Source organism: Dermacentor variabilis, chromosome 1, assembly GCF_050947875.1.
Source record: "Dermacentor variabilis isolate Ectoservices chromosome 1, ASM5094787v1, whole genome shotgun sequence".
Classification (NCBI taxonomy): Eukaryota; Metazoa; Arthropoda; class Arachnida; order Ixodida; family Ixodidae; genus Dermacentor; species Dermacentor variabilis.
The window spans coordinates 201,459,112-201,467,576 of record NC_134568.1 but is presented as its reverse complement, the minus strand read 5'-3'; the positions used below and the strand labels follow the sequence as shown (position 1 = coordinate 201,467,576).

General features: G+C 42.6%; 1 long non-coding RNA gene across 1 annotated transcript; it reads left to right on the top strand.

The window, feature by feature from the left end:
- Positions 1 to 2,639: 2,639 nt before the first annotated feature.
- Positions 2,640 to 6,220, top strand: LOC142572705 (uncharacterized). Its single transcript, XR_012826128.1, has 2 exons — positions 2,640 to 4,181; positions 5,492 to 6,220. It is a non-coding gene; the product is annotated as an uncharacterized LOC142572705 (long non-coding RNA).
- Positions 6,221 to 8,465: the final 2,245 nt, after the last annotated feature.

The following is an 8,465-nucleotide window of genomic DNA, read 5'->3' as shown; positions in this document are numbered from 1 at the left end:
GTGACTTTCATTCCAACATGAACAATGGTCTACTGACCGATTCCATCTTTCTTGATTTTGTCAAAGCTTTCGCTCGTGTCGCCTTATTGCCGCCTTATTTCCAAAGTATTTGCCCTTCGATTCCCTCACATTATCGTGGCTTCTATTTCCTTTCCCTTCGCAAGCAGTTCACGACGGTTAATAATTCCTCCTCGCACTCTTCATACGTCTCTTCTCGCGTTCCACAGGGCAGTGTTCTAGGCCCCACTTCTATTCTTGATCTATATAATTTACCTGCCAAATAACATCATCAAGTATTAGAATCTTTGCCGATAACTGCATGTTATCCAGAACAATAAACTGTTTCGACGACTACCTGATTCTTCAAGACGATCTTAACATTATGTCTAACTGGTTTAACACCTGGCTCATTACCCTAAATACAAACAAATGCAAAATTATTTCTTTTCAACGTAAGCGTGACATTTCTAATTTTTCCTACCACACACAAGGAGACAAGCTGTCCCGGTCATTATCATATAAATTTAAAAAAATTATATTATAGGGTTTAACGTGCCAAAACCACTTTCTGATTATGAGGCAGGCCGTAGTGGATGACTCCGGAAATTTCGACCACCTGGGGTTCTTTAAAGTGCACCTATATCTAAGTACACGGGTGTTTTCGCATTTCGCCCCCATCGAAATGCGGCCGCCTTGGCCGGGATTCGATCCCGCGACCTCGTGCTCAGCAGCCCAACACCACAGCCACTGAGCAACCACGGCGGGTATCATATAAATATATTGGCGTTTACTTTACACCAGGCCTCTCCTGATATGGTCACATCATTGCTGCCGGCGCGAAAGCCTCAAAAGCATTGAGGTATATTTACGCTGCGACCTCCGTCATTGTCCCTCTAATGTTCGCAAATTATCCTATCTAACTTTCGTCCGCCCACAACTTGAATATGCCTCATCTGTTTGTCCCTTTCCGCTCATTATCAAATCAACATGCTTGAAGAAGTTCAGAACACAGCAGCCCGTTGCATTTCCAGGAACTATGACCATCATTCAAGTGCGACTCAGCTTAAACGCGATCATTCCCTTCAACCATTGGCCATTCGCCGTCAAATGTCTGTCCTACGCCTGTTTCACAGGTACGTCTACAGCAGTAAAATAGCCTTGTTACACATTGATCACCCCTTTTTCACATCACGCAAGCTACATAATCACCTCAGCTTCACGCGCATCTTTGGTAACACGAACGATTTTAACACAGCAGCACTCCAACAAGCCATCCGCATGTGGAATGATCTTACGGATGTTATCGCCTCTGATAATAACCTGAATACGTTTAGTCACAAACTTGAGGTGCATTTTTTTTTCAATAGTGCTGTATCATGGATTGGTCGTTTAAGTTCTTAATTTGCTTATCTTGTGATGTGTTGTGATATCTTGCACTCAAACGCTCTTCTAGCGCTTATTTCGCAAACATATTTTGTTGTTTTGCGTTTCTATTTCTTTCCTTCTTTCTTTCTTTCTTTCTTCACTTGCGTTGTAACCTTGTTTTGTATTTTGCGATTCACTTTGTTGCGTTACGTTTTAATGTTCACTTGTTTCGTAAACCTGTTCCTTACTAGTCTGCTTATACTTTCGTCGAAATAAATAAACCCCCTTACTCAATGCCCTTTGGACCTGTAAGGTACATATAAATAAATAAATAAATAAATAAATAAATAAATAAATAAATAATCCCTAAGTACTTCAAAGATGCAACTTGCGTTGTCGGCTCATTTCGATAATGGTGAGAAATAAAAACGGGATTTCACAATGGGAACACAAGTAACAAGCATTCCTTGACGGTAAGCGACAAGGACAGTCCGTCCAGCCAGGACTCGAGTTCAGACAATTATGATTGCAAAATTTGGTATAACGTATTGATATCCCGTGGTGAGGAGAAAAATGCAATGCCATCAGCATAGAGATAGAGTTGCATATCCTGATGAATTGGGACAGAAGATAACAAAATATTAAACGAAAGTGGTTAAAGAACTGAGCTCTGTGGTACGCCTCTCGTCTATTTAACAGTGTGTTTCACTTGAGCCAAACTTTTAAAATGTGCAAATGCCACGTAGCCGGACGGAACCAAGGTAATGTTTTTTGCCGTCGCTTAGAGATACTTAGTTTTTTTTGTGTTCCGCCTAATTAGGTGATTAGTCTTAATTAATCATTCGACTACTCAATTATTATAATTAGATGAAAAGTTTCAATGAGAAAATTGTAGAGCAACATGAAAAACTCCCGATACAGCATTCTGTTGCGCGATACATGCTACATAAAAGTGTTTTTCCGAGCGTGAAAGAAGCCCGCGAATACACGCAAAGTGCCTCGAGCGGCCAATCGCGCGGCAACACACACACACACACAGATATATATATATATATATATATATATATATATATATATATATATATATATATATATATAAGGGTGGGGTTCGGAAAAAGCTGTCCCGGAAAAATGAAAACTTTCCGCCTATGGTGTCTGCCAAATACATTAAAGTCCGGCCGAGGCGGTTTTAAAGGGGAACAGTAGGGTGGAAGCAGACCCCGCCCCCCCCCCCCCGACTTTTTTTTTCTTTTCTCCTTCTCTCGAAGCAGATGTGATGCGCCGAGAGTGACGGCCTTTTTAAGCATGAATCGTTCTTTTCAAACACTTCCGTGTTCGGAGTTTGTACAACCATGAATGAACATCATTAAGCTGTGTGCGTGGTGGGTCTTTGCTATATAAACAATGATAGTTTCAAATACTGCATTGTTGCACAGTTCCACTCCGGGATAACGTATTACAGTGAAAACGTGGCAGGACTGATATTACCGAAACAAAAAGAAAGCTTATTTACTTTGGGAGCAAAAATGACACAAATGTTGCAGCTCTCGCTAAAGAAAAATTCTGTCCCCGCAGCCTTTGTCACAGTTTAATGAAGGACATTTTCATAAAATTATATTATTTATCTAAAAGAATAAGTGCTGAACATCGCAGGGCTGAAAACCTTAGAGAATTCGGCAGCAAAAAAGAAAATGGGTGTCATCGGTGTGTAGACTGAGATTACTACCGTATGTGGTACACTCTTTAAAAAGTTTGCACCCCTTGGGGCTTATTCCAAAACGATAATCGTCATCTATCTTGCCCGCGTTTGCTTTCTTTAACGCTGCGAACCCTCTACTTCCAGGTCACGAACGGCACGCGCGTTATCGGCGTTACATATCATTATCGACAGGAAAGTAGCGAGCGCAGACTTTTCAAGAAAGGAAACGCAAGCAGGACATACGACGATTATTGTTGTGGCATGAGATAAGCCCGAAAAGGTACAAACTTTTTTTAAGAGTGTAAGTAGACTTGTCTAAACGTATGCTCATGCAAGCACTACGAAAACATTACTCTCCGGCATACATCACGTGAAATGCCAACATGTTATCCTCGCAAGCGGATGCATCGCATCCTGTTCCACGCAGTAAATATCGTCTTTGTCGGTCTATGTGACCATTGGGAACGCTTCGTGGTGCTTCTGAACAATCAACGGGCACACTGCGCATGTGTTTTCCTGTTCTGCCTGCTGCGCATTTTTCGTAATAGGCAGTACCAACATGACCAACTCATCACTTTGACTTATTCGTGAATTCATCAGTGGAAATGAAAGAACACCGATTTCGTTTAACCTGCCAATGCTTACAGGAACGCTGTAACGGAGGGCTTCAGAATATTTTCGTGCGCCTTGTATTGACTAATCTGCACAGATGTTTCATAAGCGGGCGTGTTTGCTCTCCGTGCAGAATCGAGCCCATGGTGCCGCGCTAAGCAGCACAACGCCATACTTTTTTTTATTTATTCTTTATTTTGACATACGATCTCTGGGATGAAAGGCTAAATGCAGATCCACTGATTCTCTTCGCTGAATGAAAATGGAGAGAACTCTGGCGACGTCCAGCGCAGTGACGCGGCACTGGCTACCGTTTGGTTCGCATGGTATTTGATGAGTTGGCTTTCGAAAACATCCGTTGTTCAACAAGCTGTTCCAAGGTTCTCATCTCGCTACAGTAAGCGCCAATATACGAAGGTAAAGAAGAAGAAGAACGATGGCCCGGCACAGATCGACTGCCGTCGTATCTCCGCGGAAAAGGGCTTCAACCGCCCGGCGTGCGAAGGTAAGATACATGTATATATGTCTTTATCCGAACACTGCACACTATGGTCGGCGTAGGAGTGGAGTACCTTTGCCTGCCTCTGGTAGATAACTGTATACTGACCGCACATGGTTAGACTAGTCAGGACACAGTGATACTTGTTTGCAAGCACTGTAAATCGCAGTTAGCCTACTAGTGTCGCAATGCGGGCTTCTTGGTACGTACCAGAGTAGCGCAAACAAGACGAGTGCACATTAAGAACACATGAACACGCAGACACGCAGACACCTTCATTTCCTGAAACCACACTGTATAACTTCAGCCTAGCGCGTCACAGAGTACGTGTCAGTATCAAGGGTAAAAAATGGTTGGCGAAACCATCTAGTGTCGCTTTTTTTTCACCTTATTACTGTGCTCACGTAGTCTTATCATTCACACACCTGCCTGTTCGGCGTATGTCGCTTCTTCCGCAACTTAATGGGATGCGGTAAATGACACAAGCATTGAATTGAGCAAACTTGCGCATTTTTATTTAATATTTTACTTTTGCGGCTCTTCCTGGGTTTTTTTTCCCCCACCAAAGGCCGCATTGCTGATTAGGCTCAGAAAAGACATTGATATTTACACGCTATGCTATTTTCTTTACGAAAAGCGGTGTATTACAGTGGACAACAGCAGCATATTTCTCGTCGATGTTGGCGCCTCCTGCAGTTGATGATACGTCCTCCCTCTGTTGTGCATGTTGCAGCAAGCCTTTTGCTGCGTGACGTGGGTAAAACATGAAACTTGCGTTCACCAAACGCTGGTATGTCTATGACTTCTTTGAATATGTTACCGAAGCAAACTTTTGGTATCACCATTTTTACAAGTTTAGAATGTGATCAGTAAAATGATAGAAGATGCTTGTTAGCCCTATGTTGATGCGAACAGCATTTGCGACCGCCCCGGAAAACACTCGATATCAAAGAATCTCATGACTTTGCCAGCAGGCATTTCGAAGGTTACTTCAAGTGGATAGAGGCGGTCGCGAAGGATATTAAATATGGTAGCACATTTATTTTAAGAACACTCTGATGGGCAGTAAAGAAAGACTAAAAATATATCTACGTATCAAAACACCGTAAAACTACATGCAGGTCTTATCATCCTAGGGCTAGTAATCCAGCATTTGGTGAGCGCAAGATTCAGGTTGCAGGCTACACGCCTTCACGAGGTTAGCGCCCACCGTTAGCGGCCACGTGTACAGCTTAATCTAGCTTTGTTGATGTTATGAATGATTAAGCGTCCAATCATTTCGTATACTTATTTCATGGTGATATCTTTATATATAGCCACAACCACCGCAGCAACAACAAGTGAAGAAAGATGAAGGGCCTCCGATTATACCACCGGATGTTGTACTTTGGGCTGCTGAACAATCAGACTACATAGGCTTCAACCCTTGGTTTGTAACTACCGTTGTCGGAATGATCAACGTCGCTGAAACGGTGAGTGTTTCGACGAAGACTTTTGCCGTGCTCCGGCGCAATCAAGCTGGAGTTCTATGTACAGATTTGTAGAATTTGTGTGAGCCTATAACGCTACTAGAAATAAGTGGCTTCGTCGAAGGCTGGTAGAAACTGGTAGAAGGCTGGTAGAAAAGAAAGATAGAAAGCAAATCACGATTAAATGCACATGGAAAACGCCCTTCAACGATGTTAAATACGCGCAGCACACATGGGTTATGGAGTCGCCCAAACTGCCTATAATCGTCACTAGTGTTTTTTTAAGACAGCGTACCTACCATGTGATAATGTCTCGTCGCACTTAAAGGCGAGCAGCACAGTGTTCTTTCCACTACGGTTTGTGCTTTTTCGCTATATATCTGGACAAGTAACTGTTAGGCTGCGCCATGGACATGAGCTATGTAAGTGGAATCAATCAATCAATCAATCAATCAATCAATCAATCAATCAATCAATCAATCAATCAATCAATGCTTTATTTAATGTGTCCTAGAACAACCTTAACGTCTGAGTGATGGCGCACGCATACAGCAAAAAAAAAAAAAAAAAAATACGTACAAGAGAAAAAGGGAAAGTTCAAAAAGCGAGAACTGGGCATGCATGATACGCAGGAACAAACGCATAAAAAATCAAAGGACAGTTATGAAAAGGACAGTTTACATACAACAAAAACGCAAGGCAAGTTCAATGTTAATAATAATAATAATAATAATAATAATAATAATAATAATAATAATAATAATAATAATAATAATAATAATAATAATAATAATAATAATAATAATAATTTATTTATACACATCCAAAAGCAAAACAAGGAAACGGGTCTCTCTAAATATATGAGGACTTGTGCGACTAGGCACGGCAGAGCCGGTAGAGCGATGTGGTTACATGTTCACGTAATACATTTTTTACCAACTTTCAGACGAATAGTCGGTAGTATTACCTGCTAACAGACAATAACATAGCAAACACAGAGAAAAAAGCCTAGATAACTGAAATTATGAACGCGAATAATAATTCTACATTTCGTCATTAATTTCTTCAACTGTTTCTTTTCTTTTTTTGAAGTTGCAGAAAGAAACATCAGGCATTAAATATTTTTTCGGATGTATACACGTCTTCTCGCTTCTCCATACTTAGTAACAGAATAGGGTACCTTAAAATGTTTTGTCTCAACAATCGAGGAGCAACATGTGCCTCTGTGAATTCATCACTCCAATTATGCCGAATAATAACCGTCCTGGTTAACAAATCCTCGAAAGTGCAATATCCCAATTCATGAAAAATATTATTGGAATGTAGTGCAGTACCGTAAGCAACATTTTTAAATATATTTTTTTAGTAATTTATCAATACGATTTTTCCAGCGCTCTGAACAAAAGGCGAAGATCGTTATGCCATACCTTAGCACACTGTACACTAGTGCGTGAACTATCATTTTCTTGACTGGTTGAGGTACTAAACCCTTTATGCTGAAAAGTAGATCTGCAACACTCCTTAGTTTGCCTCATAAAAATACCATGTAATATACATTGTATACGTACATACATTCCATAGCAATACATTTACATGAAATACTATGTTCAGCGTGTAAAAATATTGGCAAGGTTATTTTTATAGTTTTTAATGGACTTCGAAAGCACATGAGTTTGCTTTTCTTTAGCATTGATAAGTACACAATTTTCTTGAAACCATAGCATCACCTTATGAACTGCATTCTGTAGAGTGTTAATAGCTTCCTCATAACGTATGTGGCGAGTGAGGAGGACCGTATCATCTGCATATTGATACACCGTAGCTTTTCGATTATCCTTGGAAAGTCTTTCATAAATAAATTTAATAACAGATGGGACAACACAGATCCTCGGGGCACACCAGTTGTACACCAACTGTCGGGGCACACCACGGGGCACACCACGGGGTACCATCTGTCCTCGGGGCACACCACCTGTCGCCGCATTGGTCATGTCGCCCGATACTGTCGCAACTCGTGGCCCTCAACACCTCGCACGCCGACCAACCTGAGCCGTTTTGATGGAAATAGCCGCAATGTTTCATCCCACCACCGAGTCTAACAGCGCCGCCAACTCTGCTCGGAATACGTGATACAGCCCGTCACCACCGCCGCGCGGACACCAGTCTCGTTCACCGCAAACACGTCGCCCATCTTCCCGTTCGCCGCAGCCACGTCGCCTTTCGTCCCCTGTGGCTTTTGGCCGCACCCTTTCGGAAAACTAGGAAATGCAGCCCTCGGAGGTGGTGCTGCATTGCCGACTACTGCAGCAAATCCTCTGTCTGTGCCCACAAGGAGGAGTGTAATTGACGTTACAATAGACGGCGTACCTGTCCAAGCACTCGTCGACACTGGAGCCCACGTATCTGTGATGAGTGCTAGCCTACGTAGGCGTTTGAAGAAGGTCCTCACCCAAGCAGCTGCCCGAGTGCTTCGTGTGGCCGACGGCGGCGTGCTGGTTGTTCTTGGAATGTGTACTGCGCGTTTAATTATAGCCGGCCGCCCTACTTCTGTTCTCTTTGCTGTGATCGACAACTGCCCTCACGACGTTATCCTTGGATTGGACTTTTTATCCACTCATTCTGCTTTCATCGACTGCGTGACCAGCGTTCTTCAGTTAGAACTGCCTCAACTCGCCGATGCTCCGAGTACCGCTCCACCGCGCTTGCGCTCGCTTCAAGATGTGCGTATGTCACCCGAGACAGTTACTTACGTCATTTTGACCGCCCAGCCACAGGTTCCTGACGGTGAATATGTGCTTCACCCCATCATCGACGTGCTTTT